Genomic DNA, 17631 nt, shown 5'->3' with positions numbered 1-17631 from the left:
GGCAGGGGGCAGGGAGGTGTCTGCTGGACCCAGAGACCCACAGATCACCTAATCTAATCAGCAAAACCTGGGTCCCCATGAAAGACCTGGGTAGAAGGTCTGGTTTCAGAAGGTAAGATAAACAAGTCCTGAGAATCAACACCCAAGGCTGACCTCTGGTCTCCACATGCACATGCCTGTGTTAAATTGACATCTGACCCACAAAGAAACAAACACCCTATCAACTGATCCCCTCCCCCCCCCCCCAGCATGCCTCAAATAATCCCTGTCTCTTGTCTCTGGCTCCTACTGAGTGCCTGTTTTGGGGGTGGGGTGGGGGTAGGGGTTGCCTGAGGAGTTTTCTATTTGTTTATTTCAGAGGCAAGGTCTCACTATGCAGCCCTGGCAGGCCTGGAGCTCATTGTGTAGACCAGGTCAGCTCTCACTCACAGAGATCTTCCAGTTAGGGTCTTTGAGCCTCTGTAAAACCCATAACAGCTCCAGCCTCCTGGAGTTATTAAAAAGGTTAAATGGTTCCATGGTATAGTGTTGTAAGGTGTTTGTTCAGCCTCGTTCCTTTGGAAGTAGTGAGTCCCCACCACTCTCTCTCTCAACTTCGAATTTCTGATCCTCCTGCCTCCACCCTCCACAGTGCTCGGATCGCAGCCTGCACTGCTTTCCGCCTGCTTTATGAAGATGAAACCCAGGACTTGTGCGCGAGGCAAACACTCTCCCAGCTGAGCCACAGCCACAGCCCTACGGACTAAAGAGAGACCCAGCACGGTTTTCTTCCGTGGCCAGGGTTGCTTTAATGGCTCAGGAAACAGGACCTACTAATGGTCACCAGGAAGTTAGCAAATGTGAGGAATGCAGGAAGAACAGATTGGGACATGCGGTCTCCTTGGTCAGTGGAGTGACCCAAAGCCTGTCTGGTGACCTACCCAGTACCAGATTGTTCTGGGGAGCAGAGCTACTGATTTCGGGGCCAGCCACTAAGTACTGCACAGTGACGTAATGAGGTACCCTTCTGTCTGGGTTCGAGTACCAGACAGGTTCTCTCACTTACCAATCGGTTAGGCTGGCTGGCCAATATCCCCAGAATTCAGATCAAAGACTGTCCCTCCCACTCCCACCCCATGCCCGGTGTGCTACGTGACTGCTGTGTTCTCCAGACCTCAGCTCTAGGGCAAGCAGTCCTACTTCCCAATCACTCTTATCTCCTCATCAGTGAAAGAGGGTAACAGTTCCGTAGGCGCTTCTGCAGGCAGGCACGGAGAGATAACACCGCCGACAGACAATAGCGTTAGAACGGGCGCCAGGATGCCGCTCGCTCGCTCCTCAGCTCTGCTCATCAGCACCCGAGCGAGCGAGCGAGCGAGCAGCGGAGGCCAAGCCCTGGGGTGGAACTCAGTCCTGAGTTCAGTCCCTGAGAGGATGCACAGCAGAAGGGAACAGGAAGGGAAATTCCTCAGATGTCTCAAACCAGAGAGAGCAAGAAAGTACTCCCAGCCCTTGAGAGGCAGAGGCAGGAGGATTAGAAATTCAAACTCAGTTCCAGGATGGCCAAGGCTACAGAGAAACCCTGTCTTGAAAAACCAAAAAAAAAAAAAAAAAAAATTCAAACTCATCCATGGCTACCTAATGGATTCAAAGCCAGTCTGACCCTGCCTCAAAAAAAGAAAAAAGAAAAGAAAATGTAATGCCTGATAAGTAGAAAGGAATTTTTAATCTATAAGAGGTATTTATCAAGTTCTTTTTCAAATTACTTAATTTCAAATCACAAAGTACATTGTATGCATGTATTAATACCGTTGTTTTATATAATTAATATGCATTAATTTTTAAAAGAAAAAAGTGTTCGGACCATAGACACCTCCAGCATCTCCGATTACCAGAGAGCCAAGGTAAATGACTAGGGGAGCCCACTCTGCGACTGTGACAACCTATGTCCAGCCCCAACTCCTCTAAGCACAAAGTACCCCAGTGACATTTAACTGATGACAAAAAAAGAATAGTTAAGAAAAAGGAAAAGAAAAACTAGTAACAGAAAGGCAGCTCAACCAGGGTTACAAAAGACCCTGTCTCAGATCCACTCCTCAGCTGGGTGTGGTGATGCATGCCTTTGGTCTCAACCCTGGTCTACATAGTGACTTCTAGGACAGCCAGAGTGAAACCCTGTCTCGAAACAATAACAAAACAAAAAAACAAAGCAAACAACAAAGAACTGAAACCCCTCCTCTCTCCCACAACCCTTCCTCCCCCCCCAAAAAAATAAATTAAAATAAAATAAATCCAGGGCCAGCAATATGGATAAAGTTGCTTATTGCCAATCTGAAAATCTGAGTTTGATTCCCAGGACTCATGTGGTAGAGAGAATGAGCTACCTCTTAGATATTCTCCTCCAACTTCCATGGCATTGTGGGACACATGTGGACACACACAGAGATTTTTTTTTTTAATTTAAAGAGATAATACTCAGCTGGGAGTGGCTGCACATGGCCTTCTGATCTCAGCACTTGAGAGTCAGAGGCAAATGAATTTCTGTGTTCTAGGCTAGCCAGGCCTACATAATGAGGCCGTGTCTCAAAAAAAGAAAAGGAAAGGAAAGGAAAAGAAAGGAAAGGAAAGGAAAGGAAAGGAAAGGAAAGGAAAGGAAAGGAAAAGGAAGAGGAGGAGGAAGAAGAAGAAGAAGAAGAAGAAACTCCAGCTTTTATCTTCTGGCACGCAGGGGGATTCTGAAGGCACTGGCCAGTGTGAGTGTGACTCTGGCAGGCCTTGCCCTCCCCACCCCCCATTCCTTCTGCCTTGTGGAAAAACCTTTAGACGACATTCCTAAAGCTAGCCTCCAAGGTCTATTTCCTTATTTGGTCACTTCTTCCTCCTGAGGCCCAACCACCAAGATCCAGCTGTCTTTGTATTGAAACCCAACAATCAACGTCTCCTTTGGAGGAAGGGATTTTAAAGTAAGTCTCCTTTGGCTCACCTAACAAACATGCCCAATCAAAATTAACACCTCATCCTTACGCTGGCCTTCCCCCTTTACCTTTATAAGCCACCATTTGCCTAAGGGGCAGACCTGTGTCCTCTGGGACAAACACCCCTCTTCCTTCTCCTGTTCCCTTTTCCTCTCCCTCATCTTCTATCTCCCACCTTTATTTCTTATTCCCTGCCCTTTGTCCCTCTGGGGCAAATAAATCTCCTTTGTGCTGAGTACTGGTCTGAGAAGTTAGTCTTGGGGATCCCGAGCTGATACTTTTCCGTTTGGTTTCCATGGCAACCAACCACACTGATGATGGAAGGGAAACTGTTCACATGGAGTTTCTGACCAGCTCTGTTTAGTTCACAGGCTCTGTCCCCAATCCTGAGGACTGAGTCAATCCCTTAGTCATGACCAGGAACCAGGAAGAGACAATAGGTGAGAAGAACAATAAATGTCACCTCTGTATACCGTGCCTTGTGAGGAAACACACAAACCTCATGGACCAGTCTCTCCTCCTCAGGAAGCTTCCTCGTCCCCAACAGTGACGCACACTTCCATCGACAGCTTTTTACCTGGCCTTACCTGCACAGGTGTGATGTAATCAATTACCAGTACGTAATAGAAAATCAATTTTGAAACTAGGTCTCAGGCTGGAGAGATGGCTCAGTTAAGAGCACTGTCTACTCTTCCATAGGTCCTGAGTTCAACTCCCAGCAAGCAATGGTGGCTCACACCCATCTACACTGGGATCTGATGCCCTCTTCTGGCATGCAGGTGTACATGCAGCTAGAGCGCTCATAAACGTAAAATAAATCTTTTTTTTTTTTAAAAAAGGGAAGAAATGTCCCGATGTCACATAGTATGTATGGCTGCGGGCATCTTCTTCCACAAAAGAGGAAGGTTAAATGTGCAAATATGTTTCCACCTTACCTTCTGGGACCTGAGGTAGGCCGGGGCTCCTGGAGCCTTCTGTAGACTGTCCCTATGTGGGACATGGCAGGATAATAACCAGGTCATCTTTGTGCTTCCTACCCTCCTCTCTGCCTAGGGGGCTTGCAGAAATGCCTGGCGGCTTTGTTAGCGACCAGATAGGACTTGGGTCCCAGGATGGACTGTACTGGGAGTACAAGGGGGTAGGGGCGGGGCACACGTGTATGTGGCTATACATACATGTATGTGGCTATACATACGTGCATGTGGAAGTTGGTGTTTGGCTTGTGCTAGGTGATCTTGTCAATTTGATTGGACCTATGAGCAGCTAAGAAATGTGTCTCTAGGATGTCTGTGATGTTACTTCCTGCAGGGATTACATGAGGAGAGACCGCCCCAGCGTGGGAATCACCTTCCTGCTGGAGCTCGAAGAATAGGAGATCCTATGGGGAGGCAGTATTGCTTTTAGCTTGTCTGCCTTCATTTCTTCTGCCAGTACATCTATACTGTTGGTGCCACCCGCGGCGGCCGCCGCCGCCGCCGCCGCCGCCGCCGCCGCCGCCGCCGCCGCCGCCGCCGCCGCCGCCGCCGCCGCCATCATTCACCGATGTTGGAGCCCAGTTGCTTTGATCTTCCAACATGAACTAAACCCAATTATGAATCCCAAGGTCTCACTGACTGAGCAGCTACTAATTTCTCAGCAGACAACCACTGTTGGAATAACAGCCCATGTAGTGTAAACCGATCTAAATTCTCTTTGTAAGTCATTTCTTCTACTGGTGCTGCTTCTCTGGAGAACTAACTAGTATCCTAGGTGAGGATTTATCCAACTGAGCTGCATTGCTAGCCCCATCATAAATACAAGCTTAATAAACACGACTGCAGCTGGCCATACAATACATAATGTGTGTATTAAAATATGTAGCATGTGGGGCTGGCGAGAGGGCTCAGTAGTTAACACTGGCTGCACTTCCTGAGGACCTGAGTTTGATTCTCAGCACCCACATAGTGGCTTATAACCATCTGGAACTCCAGTCCCATAGCTGAACATCAACTGCCCCCTTCTGGACTCCTCGGGAAGGAGGTGGGCATGTGACACACAGACATAGATAGTGGCAGGCAAGACATTCATGCACAAAGTAAGTAATTTTCTAATTAAATATATAGCTCATTTTTAATATATAACTTTTGACATGTTAAAAAAAAAACCAAAACAAAACCAATAATCCATACAAAGGGTCTGGTTAAGCTTAGTGCACCTGAAAACAAACAAAAAGAGTCAACAGTATGAACAGGCCTGGGGAGTCGGATTGGAGGACAGGGGAGTAGAGGGCACAGAGAAGACATGTCTGAAACTATGTGGTTGCTGGGATTTGAACTCAGGACCTTCAGAAGAGCAGTCAGTGCTCTTAACCGCTGAGCTATCTCTCCAGCCCAAAACTGTATTTAAAAAATGCTGGCCGGGCGGTGGTGGCTCAAGCCTGTAATCCCAGCACTCTAGGAGGCAGAGGCAGGCGGGTCTCTGAGTTCGAGGCCAGCCTGGTCTACAGAGTGAGTTCCAGGACAGCCAGGGCTACACAGAGAAACCCTGTCTCGACAAAAAACAAAAACAAAAACAAATCCAAAAAAACCAAAAAAAGAAAAAAGAAAACATGCTGAAAGGGGCCTGTAGAGCTGGCTCACCAGGAGTACTCTTGCAGAGGAGCCAGGTTTGGTTTCTAGCACCCACGTGACAGTTCGCAACCGCCCTCTGCTGGGATTTTTGGGTACTGCATGCATAAGGTGCACATATGCACACAGGCAAAAACATACACATAAAATAAATCTTTCTTTTAAAGATAAAGACTACCAAACTGCTGTTCTGTTGTCTCTTATATAATTTTGTATACTTACAGAAACTGGTTATGCTCAGCAAATACTGATTTTTTTGTTTTGTTTTTGTTTTTAGAGACAGAGTTTCTCTGTATAGAGCTGTAACTACTCGGTAGACCAGGTCGGCCTTGGCCTCAGAAATCGTCCTGCCTCTGTCTCTCAAGCGCTAGGATTAAAGGCGTGCACCACCACTGCCTGGCAAATACTGACTTTTAAAATTGTCATTTCTATCCATTACTGAGAAAAGATTCCCCCACATAGAGGGGCAATGAAAAACAGGGATCTGTCCCTGGAAGCCAAGTCATCAGGAAAGAACTCTTGGGTCTGAAGGATGGATGTATCTTTGGGCTCAGTCAGAGCCATGGTCAGGCCCTCTAGCCTGTTGGAGGTTGTTTGTTTCGTTTTGGTTGTTGTGTTAGTTTTTGAGACAAGGTTTTACTGTATAGACTAGCCTGGTTTTGAACTCACAGATATCCACTGTTTTGAACTCACAGATATCCACCTGCCTCTGCCTTCCAAGTGCTGGGATTAAAGATGTGCGCCACCACACGGAGCATCCCTTCTGTCAATAAAGTGCTCCTTCCGCAGGAGGCAGCCCAGTGAGCAGCGCTCTATGTGGGATGAACCTAGATCAGAACTGTGAGAAAGCTGTGACCTCCAGGTGTGACCTCCAGTGGCACCTGGATCCCAGAGTACTCATTCTACCAGCCTGAGGCAATAATTTGGTTTCTTGCCATTTATATGCCACAGATTTTTCTGATGAAACCATCAGTCGGGCCAAGTGTAAACAGCATAAAGAGAAATATGCTTCTTTTGCAGAGACCTGGCTTTGAGGAGTAGCTAGGGCTAAACTTTCAGAGTCAAGAATATCTGTGGAAATGTTCTTGTTTTTCTGTCAGGAGGAAGCACTCCATCTCAAGAACAGGAATGCATAAGAGTTCATCCCTTCAGCAGAGACAAAAAATGAGAGCAAGACAGTGGAGGGGACGGGCGTTTACCACCAGGAGGATGTCCCTTACATTCTGTGTCTGGGAGCAAATGACCTTGCTGTGCTTGCATGTAATTGTCAGAATTTAAAAAGGAGGTTTGTTGTCTAGTCCTTCAGGATCTACACGGACCTCTGTGGTCTTCCGGAAGCGCCATCATCTTGGGTTGTCGTGTTCCTGTTATTCCCCCCTCTTTATGTCACGGGCTACGGTTAGCTGTGATGACAGACGGATTGCTGTGGGAGACCAAAGCAAGGATGAGGCTCAAGTTGGTTTCTCATGATTGCACCTCCAGCACTTTCCTGACAGGCAGCCATTGAGCCTTGCCAGGAACAGCACAAAAGTCAGCCACTCAGGTGAGCCTGACTCCCAAGGAAATGTCCGGACTTCCCTGGCCACAGCTGACTGGCTCCAAGGACCAGCCAGATGTGAAAGATACCAACTTCAGCCGATGAAGAGAAGGTCAGCCAGTAAACTGGGTGGTGACTGTGTTTGGTTTGGGTTTTTGTCAACTTGACACAAGCTAGAGTCATGGGGTGGGGGTGGGGAACCCTCCCAATTGTAAAAATACTCCTTTAAGATCGATCTATAGGAGAGTCTTAATTAGTGATTGATGTAGGAAGGCCAGCCCACTGTGAGTGGTGCCACCCCTGGTCAGGTGGTCTCAGATGATAGAAAACTGGGCAAGCCTTGGAGAGCAAGCCAGTGAGCAGGTGGTCTCAGATGATAGAAAACTGGGCAAGCCTTGGAGAGCAAGCCAGTGAGCAGCACTCCTCCATGGCCTCTGTATCAGCTCCTGCCTCCAGGTTGCTGCCTGGAGTTTCGGAAGCGCCCCAGGGGTCTTCTTAACAGAGTCCTCATGAGAAAGGACCACAGCCATTGTCTTCTGAAAGGCCAAGCTTGGAGTCACCAAGCTGTTGTACTCTTGTGTGAGGAGGAGGTTGGAGGCCACGCCCGCCTGGAGGGAGGGGGGGCTCAGTCAGTTCTCCCACAGGGACTTGGGAGTCATCAAGCCGGAAATTCCAGGAAGGGTTTGAGAGCTCTTCTTTGCTTGACAGCTGGTTCTGGGACATTCTGAAGACATTTTAGAAAGTTCCTGAGAGCTCCCCACTTTCCACCCCTCGGTCCTTTCAATGGTTTGCAAACATTGAAATGCTTTCCGTGTACTAAACAAAGAGAAAGAGAGAGAGAGAGAGAGAGAGAGAGATCATGATAGTTTCAGAGGTCACTATTGCCTCATTCTTAGTTATACTACCTTGTTTTCTGAGACAGGGCCTCTCACAAAACCTGAAACTGGCTGCTTTGGTTAGACTGGCTCACACATTCCAGGAATCCAGCCAAGTAGTGAGTGCTGGGGTTAAAGGCTGACGTCCCCCACAGCCAGCCTTTATGTGAGCACTCGGGTGCAAAGTCAGCTTCTTGAGCACATCTCTCTGGCCTCCTAAGCATTTTTTTCTTGTTCGTTCTTTCTTTCTTTCTTTCTTTCTTTCTTTCTTTCTTTCTTTCTTTCTTTCTTTCTTTCTTTCTGTCATTCATTTATTTATTTTTGTCTGTTTGCTTGTTTGTTTGAGACAGGGTTTCTCTGTGTAGCTCTGGCTGTCCTGGAACTCACTCTGTAGACCAAGGCTGGCCTTGAACTCACAGAGATCCACCTGCCTCTGCTTCTTGAATGTCGGAATTAAAGGCTCCTGCTTCTCCCACCAGGCTTTCTTGCTTGCCTCTTTGTTTCTTCCTTCCTTTCTTTGTTTCTTTGTTTCTTCCTTCCTTTCTTTGTTTCTTCCTTCCTTTCTTTGTTTCTTTGTTTCTTTCTTTTCTATCTGTTTTTAAGACCGGGTCTTGCTGCATAGCCTTGACTGGCCTGGAACGTTCCCTATAGACCAGGTCTACCTTAAACTCAGAGATCCACTTTGGCTGCCTGCTCAGCCCCTTGTGAATTAAAGGGTACAGAATGATCACCGACCCCAGCTTCCTTCTGGACTCCCATGGCGTCTATACACGGAGCACACAGACAGCAGTAGTTTGCCTTGTCTGCTGTGGTTTGGACAATTTTTAGCTAAGCAACACAGGCTGACCTGGAATTCCCCATCTTCTGCCTCAGCCTCCTAAGTACTGAGGCTGTAGGTGTAGTGTAGGTGTGGACCACGACACCCAATTTTGGTCAACTTTCTCCTGCACTAAAGCATGAGCTCTGAGGATGGGCGCGGAGTCTGCATCCTGTTGGTATCCATCCTGGCGGTTTCTGTTGGCTTCCAGACACTTCCGCTAGGCTCCGCCCAACAGCTGCCTAGCAACAGCTTACATCATCACCCGCCGCCGCAAGGTGTTAGCTAGGCTTTGAAGACTGGGCTCCCTATGCCAACTCTCTTCTCTTCATCTCTCTGTTCTCACATGTTCCCCGCCAGCCTCTCTTTCTGTCCTCTCCTCCCGCTCCCCCCCAACACCCCCTCTCTGCCCTCATAGCTCTGTTTCCCACTTCCCAGGTCTCTGCTCCCGTCCTTTCCTCCATAATAAGTCGACTTAATACTAGGCCTGTAACATGGCGTCATTCCTCAGAGGCATCTCATGGATGCCTCCTTTTATTACCTCTGCCACCGCAATTACACCTCATTATACCGCGTTATAAAACATAAGTTTACACGAGAAATGTCAATACTCTTGAGCATTATATTTGGTCTCTTCCCCACCTCCCTGCCCCATTGGTGACAGTTTGGGGAAGGCCTAAGGAGTGTGGCCCTATTGGAGCGAGTGTGTGATAACCCAAGCTGCTGGCACACCTCTGAGGGAATTTTAGTTCATGAGTCATGTGAGGTAGAAAAGCCCACTTAAATCCACTCGAGGTCAGAAGACCCAGCGTAAACTTAACTGTGAGACAAACCTTCTGGTGGTCGCCTATATAAAGGACGAGGAAGAAGGAAGTCCTCACTCTCACTGAACGCCCATTCCTCCCGTGGCATTAGAAGTTATTTCTCTGGGATTCTGAAGTACATGAAGACCAGCTGAGATATCCAGCCTTGGGGAATGAACAGCTACTGGACTCTTGGACTTTCTGTTGGTAATCAGCCATTGTTGGGGTAGTGGACCACAGCCTGTAAGTCACTCTAATAAATCCCCTTGATGTATGGATAGATTCAGTCTACCAGGTCCGTTCCTCCAAAGAAGCCTGACTGACCTGGAGTGTGTCAGGAGCTTTGAGAGTTTAGACTCAAGTCATTCTACTTACTCCATTTCATGCTTGCAGTTGAAGATGTGAAACCCTTGCTCATGCCTGCAATTCCAGCACTTGGGAGGCAAGTGAATCTTGGTGAGTTCGAAGCCAGCCTGGTCTACAGAGTGAGTTCAGGACAACCAGGGTTAAACAGAAAGACACTGTCTTGAAAAACTACCCATAACCGTCAGCTTCCTGCTCCTGCCTCCATGTCTTCTCTCTGCCACCACAGACTCTAACCCTCTGAGCCCAAATAAAGTCTCTTTTCTATAAGTTGCTTTGGTCTTGCTGATTTATCACAGCCACAAAAAGGTAACTAAAACATCCCACTACCTAAGGTATGGCCTACACAGAGGAAGTACCCAGTCACTGTTTGTGGAATGGCCTCATGACTCCCCCAGTAAGAACACACTCCTTTTTGACCTCTGTGCCTTCTGTGCTATTCAGAGTTGAGAGCTGGAACCAGAAAGGCTCTGTCTGTTTAAGTGAAGAGGTGTAATAGATGGTCTTTGTGTGCATGACACTGCAGAAAGAGCTGGGAGGTAGGTGTCTCATAGACCCAAGGTCACACCATCACTACGATCAAGTTCAGAGGACAGAAGGCTCTCGCTGTCACCATGATGCAGAGCCCGTGAAGGAGCAGTGCCATGAAGTGGGTCTATCACAAAAATCTTTTTAGCCAAAACTCGCTGACCAGTGCTAGGGCCACACGAGAGTGTTTATCTTTAAGCAGAATGGAAGTCACAGGCAGAGCCTAGCTACAAGGGCATCTGGGAAATTTAGGTCTTAGCCTTCTGTGCTGGCCAATTTTATGCCAGTTTTATACAGGCTGGAGTTATCTGAGAGGAAGGGCTTCAATTAAGAAATTGCCCCCAGGACTGGAGAGATGGTTCGGCAGTTTAGAGGACTGGCTGCTCTTCCAGGGGCCCTCTAGCATCCACGTGGTGGCTCACGACCATCTGTAGTGGGATCTGATGCCCTCTTCTGGTGTGTCTGAAGACAGCAACAGTGTACTCACATACATTAAATAAATAAACCTTTAAAAAAAAAAAAAAAGAAATTGTCTCCAAAATGGATGGAACTAGAAAATATCATCCTGAGTGAGGTAACCCAGTCACAAAAGAACACACATGGTATGTACTCACTGATAAGTGGATATTAGCCCAAAAGTTCCCAAGATACAATTCACAGACCACATGAAGCTCAAGAAGGAAGACCAAAGTGTGGGTGCTTCAGTCCTTCTTAGAAGGAGGAACAAAATACTCAAGGGAGGAAATAAGGAGACAAAGTGTGGCGCAGAGACTGAAGGAAAGGCCATCTAGAGACTGCCCCTCCTGGGGATCTGCCCCATATATAGAAGCCAAACCCGGACTCTATTGTGGATGCCAAGAAGTGCTTGCTGACGGGAGCCTGATATGGCTGTCTCCAGAGGGGCTCTGCCAGAGCCTGACAAATACAGAGGCGGATGCTAGCAGCCAACCATTGGATTGAGCTCGGGTCCCCAGTGGAGGAGTTGGAGGGATGACCGAAAGAGCTGAAGGGGCTTGCAACCCATAGGAAGAACAACAATATCAACCAACCAGACCCCCCCCATAGGAAGAACAACTATATCAACCAACCAGACCCCCCCCCCAGAGCTCCCAGGGACTAAATCACCAACCAAAGAGTACACATGGAGGGACCCATGGCTCCAGCTGCATATGTAGCAGAGGATGGCCTTGTTGGACATCAGTGAGAGGAGAGGCCCTTGGTCCTGGGAAGGCTCGGTGCCCCATTGTAGGGGAATGCCAGGGCAAGGAGGCAGGAGCGGGTGGGTGGGTGGGGGAGTACCCTCATAGAAGCAGTGGGCAGAGAAGATGGGGTTTTTGGAGGAGAAACCAGGAAAGGGGATAACATTTGAAATGTAAATAAATAAAATATCCAATTGGAAAAAAAAAAAAGAAATTGCTTCCACAAGATCAAGCTGTAGGCAAGGCTAAGGAGAATTTTCTCTATCTGTGATTGATGGGAGAGGGTTCAGCCTACTGTGAGTGGGGCCAACCCTGGGCTGGTGGTGGGTTCTATAAGAAAGCACAGGGAGCAAACATGCAAGCAGTGCCCTCCCATGGCCTCTGCATCATCTCCTGCCTCCAGCTTCCCACCTTGTTTGAGTTCCTGTCCTGACTTCCTTCAGCCATGTGAAAAGATAAACCAAATAAACGCTTTCCTCTCCAAGTTGCTCTCTCTCCTCTGTAGTTCCGGGAGTGTATTAGTTTGGGTTCTCTAGAGTCACAGAATGTATGACTAATAGTTTATGTAGTTAGGGAATTTGTCAATGACTTACCGTCTATAATCCAACTCCACAACAATGGTCAGCAGCAGCTGTGGATGGAAGTCCAAGGATCTAGCAGTTTCTCAGTCCCACGAGGCAAGCAGGCAAGGAAGAGTGAGTAAATCTTCCTTCTTCCAATGTCCTTATATATCTCCAGCAGAGGGTGTGGCCCAGATTAAAGGCGTGTGGGTCTCCAGAAGAGGGTGTGGCCCAGATTAAAGGCATGTGCCTCCATGCCTTTAATCCCAGAAAATCTTGAACTTGGAGATCTCCTTGTCTTAATCTTCTGAAATTCATCGCCACTATGCTTCAAGATCTCCATGCCAAGATCCAGGTCAGAAACTTGTATCTCTGAGCCTCCAGATTAGGATCATAGGTGAGCCTTCCAATTCTAGATTGTAGTTCATTCCAGATATAGTCAAGTTGACAACCAGGAATAGCCATTACAGAGAGGAATAGAGTAGTGGTGCCTACCTGTAATCACACACAGGCAGGTGGAAGCAGACGCCAGGTCCAGTAGAGAATACGTAGCGGACACGGTTGTACAATGGGATTTGCTGTGATATGCAATATCTTCCTGGCCCAGGACATGGGAGCATGCCCACTGGCTTCCAGCATAGAAGACAAGAACCCTTTCTTCCTCACTGTGGGCACTCCTATGCTAGCATGGTGTCCATCAGGAATCAAATGCCCATTAATTTCTCTGCCCAGGGGCTCATGTTTTCTGTGGATCCCCAGAGTCAGGGATGCAGAGAGTCACTGCCTGGCTACCCATGCCCAATCCCTAACCCTATTCCCAAGAGGCCCGCATGGGGCTGGGGTTGGGGGAAGGCTATGTGTTAGAGCCAGGACCTGAACTACATCTGTCCCAAAGACAAAAGGCCTGGCTTCCAACACAGACTGAACCAGGCAGGTAGACAGACCTTGGGACCCACTGATACCTACCAAGCCTCATGGCTCCAGACAAAAGATCTGTTGAGCATGGATCAGGGTAGAGGTAAAGGACACTGGGTCCTAAGAAGAGACTGTGGGGATCACTGATAACTCAATGTCTCCTAAACATTAGCAAAAGTCAGCATCTGAGAGGCTGGGACCTGGGGATGCAGTCACCTGTGCCCACGCTGGGAAGGTCAAATAGCAAAGGAAGCTGCTCTGACCCTCAGCCTGGGGGCCCCCAGCTCTCAGCCAGCAGGTGGCTAGAAACTGGCTGTTCCCCTTCATCCTCTTCAGGGCCCACACCCAGCCAAGAGCCATCTGCAGCCAGGCTGAATCCAGTGAGCTCGATATCTACGGTCCTGAGGGTGAGGGAGACAATGGCCAGGCTGGACTCGGGTGAGCCTGAGCTTCAGCAGGTAAGGACACAGCATTGGGAAAGGGGTGGCCACATTTCCAGCCTGTGGACCAGATCATGGCGTCCCCAGGACTAGATCAGAGCAGCACATGCTGGCCATCTCCATGGCCTCATTCTGAAACTCCCAAGTGGTGTCCGTAGGATATCAGAATCCCACCACAACGTTGCCTCCTGAAGGGAGGAACACAGCTGGGGAAACCCCTTCTATACAGTCAGGCGTGGTGGTTGGGATGGGTTGTTCTTTGTTGTCAACCTGACTACATCTGGAATTAACTAAAACCCAAGGGTCTGGGCACATCTGTGAGAATTTTTTTTATTCTAATTTAAATCATTTGAAGTGGGAGCAACCACACTTTTAATCTGAATTTTGTTTGTTTTGAGACAGGGTTTCTCTGTATAGCCCTGGCTGTCCTGGAACTCACTCTGTAGACCAGGTTGGCCTCAAACTCAGAAATTTGCCTGCCTCTGCCTCCCAAGCACTGGGATTAAAAGCATGTGCCACCATTTCGAGGCTGAAACTTTTTTTTAAGATTTATTTATTTTATGCATATGAATATACTGTCACTCTCTTCAGACACACCAGAAGAGGGCATCAGATCCCATTACAGATGGTTGTGGCCTCCATGTGGTTGCTGGGAATCGAACTCAGCACCTCTGGAAGAACAGTCAGTGCTCTTAACTGCTGAGTCATCTCTCTAGCCCCTAATCTGGATATTTTGAGGAAGAAAAACTCACCTTTAGTCTGGCAGCCAATATAGAGGATATGGAAGAAGGAGGTTTTTGGTCTCGTTCTCACTGGCAAGTCCATGCCTTCAATGGTATTTGAGACTTCTTTTTCTTTGGCATTCTGACATATATCAAAGACCATCTGAGACATCCAGCCTCGTCAACCGAACAAATACTGGATTCTTGGTCTTTCTGTCGGGGGTCAGACATGATTGGACTAGTTGGACCACACAGCCTGTAAGCCATATATTTTGAGTCTATCAGTTCAGTTCTTCTAGAGAATCCTGACTAACACAGATTTTGGTACCAGAAGTGGTTCTAGAGCAACAGAAGAATAAGGATATGTTGGAGATTGGCTCTAATGCTTTGATACAATTGGGGATCTGCATGCCCAAACGCTAAGGGTTCTTGTCCCCGATTAGCTTTTGATCAGATTAATAGAGATGCCAACAGCCAATGGCTGAGATGGGGCGGGACCCTTAGAGTTGTGTGGATAGGACCAAGGGGAAGGGGTCGGGGAGGAAGACCGAGGATCTCCAGGAAGTGATGGGAGACTGAACAGGAGAGCTGCAGGACAGAGAGCCCAGGAGCCATGTGAGGATTTGGGTGGGTGGCCATCTCCCACTTCTCCCACTGGACCCTGGGTAGCAAGGGAAGGCTTAAGAGTACTCAGCCTTGCTGGGCAGTGGTGGCGCACACCTTTAGGCGCACACCTTTAATACCAGCACTCGGGAGGCAGAGGCAGTCGGATTTTCTGAGTTCGAGGCCAGCCTGGTCTACAGACTAAGTTCAGGACAGCCGGGGCTATACAGAGAAACCTTGTCTCGAAAAACATACAAGAATTGTAGCACAGACTCACAGTTACAAGGTTGCACTTTTTCAGTCTCCGGAATAGGCCTCCCATATCTCCAACACCTACAATTACTGGAGTGCTCCAGTTACTGAAACTCTTCAGAAGCTGGGAAAGCCCTTAAAAGCCTGTAGTGTGAACTATTTTTACAAACAAAGGGGACAAATGCCTTTGATTATCCTGACTAGCCAGCTGTGAGAGGCAACAGATTTGGCAACTCTCTGTATAAAACTTTTGACCATTTTTGGAAGCCGCTGCTGCTGGTCGATCGCTCCTGGCATCCCTGGATACGTCGACAAAAGAAAACAGTTTGCTCTAGCTAAGCTCCCTCTAGCATCTCGGAATACAGTGAACGACAATGAACTCAGAGGTAAAATTTACCAGCTCTAGATGTGCATAAACCATCTAGAGGGTTCTAAGTGTGCCATGAAAGAAAATTTTCTCTCCAGAAGCCACAGAGCTCAAGTTGTGGAAAATCAAACTGAAGCCCTCATTGCAAGATTAGCTAGCTGGGCGTGGTGGCAAATATCTTCAATCTCAGCACTTGGAAGACAGAGGCAGGGACACCTCTGAATTCAAGTCTGGTCTACAGAGTAAGTTTCAGGACAGCCAGGGCTACACAGTCTTGAAAAAACAAAACAAAACAAATGATTGGCTGAATTACAAAGAAAATTTAGCTCCCAGCCTCCCATAGTGTAAAGGCATTAATTGGATAAAGATCCAATTGTAACTTGGGCTGGAGATAAGTGGGAGGACCCTGTTGGGGCTGAGAACTTTGAATCCTCAGATTCTCAAGGATTTCACCTGAGGGAATAGCCTCTCCACCCACAGCAGAAGATTTACTGCCACCCAAAGCACTGAAATATTGCCTTTCCCACCTTTGCCTGAGGACATTAATTCTTCATTGTCTGCTAAGCCAGCTGCGACATTTCCTGAAGGAGACTCCAGACAAGACAATACTGATGTTCCTCAGGGTTGACCAAGAGTTGCCTCTGATATACAACCAGACTCAAGGCTAAGCAGGCCCCTAGAGGGGAGGTAGAGGGTGTAGTCCATGAGGAGGTGTGCTACACTACTAAGGAGCTTAGTGAGTTTGCTAGATCATTCCAGCAGAAGTCTGGGGAATGTGTGTGGGAATGGATTTTAAGGGTGTGGGGTAATGGTGGAAGGAACATAAAATTGGATCAGACTGAGCTCACTGATCTGGGCCCACTGTAGTAGAGATTCTAGACTTGACATGGAAGCTCCCACAATTAAAAAGATGTCAAGAGTTTGTTTGATTGGTTGGCTGAAGCATTTATCAAAAGATGGCCTACTGAAAAAGAGCTGGAGATGATGATATCCCTTGGCTTACTGAGGATGAAGGAATTTTAAGGTTCAGGGAAATTGCATTGTTTTGGTTTTGCTTTGTAGTTTTCATGTGCACTATCCTGAAAAAGTTTTAATGGGAAACCCGACAATTCTCTTTTGTTCTAGAAGAGTGCAGGTCCCTCTTACTGACTCAGGCCGAGGATGAGGCCTGGCTGTCTCTGCTAGGTAGTGCCACCATTGCTGATGCCTGATTCCCAACTCTACAGAAATGGACTGCTGGTGTATCTGTGAAGTGTTTGCAAGTGGATCGAGCTGCCGTTGCCAACCTGTGAACTAAACTGCCAATTTCCAGACAACACAGACAGAAGTTGCTCCAAAGAACATTTCTAAACAGATCCACTTCCCCTGTATCCTTTCTTTTCCACTACCTCTGGTGGATGGTGGGCTACAAGGGAGGTTAAAGCATTCAGGAACCATCATTAAAAACTGGCATTGAAAAAAATTAAAGTTAGCTGGGCGGTGGTGGCACACGTCTGTAATCTCAGCACTCTGGGAGGCAGAGGCAGGCAGATTTCTGAGTTTGAGGCTAGCCTGATCTACAGAGTGAGTTCCAGGACAGCCAGGGCTATACAGAGAAACCCTGTCTAGAAAAAAAAACCAAATCCAGCTGGGTGTGGTGGCGCACGCCTTTAATCCCAGCACTTGGGAGGCAGAGGCAGGTGGATTTCTGAGTTCGAGGCCAGCCTGGTCTACAGAGTGAGTTCCAGGACAGCCAGGGCTACACAGAGAAACCCTGTCTCGAAAAACCAAAAAAAAAAAAAAAAAAAAAAAAAAAAAAAGGAAAAAAACCAAATCCAAAAAACAACAACAAAAAAAATAAAGTTATAGTAATGTTAGAATGGGTGCTCTGTGTAAAGTTCAATATTCTCCAATGGGAAGGCTTAGAAGACATACCCATCACTAGTCCTGAGACATGACATGCTGGGAGGCCACTAGCACATTTGAGGAGCTTCGCTGTCAGCCTTTTTCTTACGCTAGACCGTGACAGGCAGACCATGACAGACAACATGGTTTTTATGGAGATATGACTCATACGGACCTATGGTACTGGCTAATCAATGATGGTGTTT

Source organism: Apodemus sylvaticus, chromosome 1 (assembly GCF_947179515.1).
Source record: "Apodemus sylvaticus chromosome 1, mApoSyl1.1, whole genome shotgun sequence".
Lineage (NCBI taxonomy): Eukaryota > Metazoa > Chordata > Mammalia > Rodentia > Muridae > Apodemus > Apodemus sylvaticus.
The sequence above is the reverse complement of the archived record's forward strand: the minus strand, read 5'-3'. Positions refer to the sequence as shown.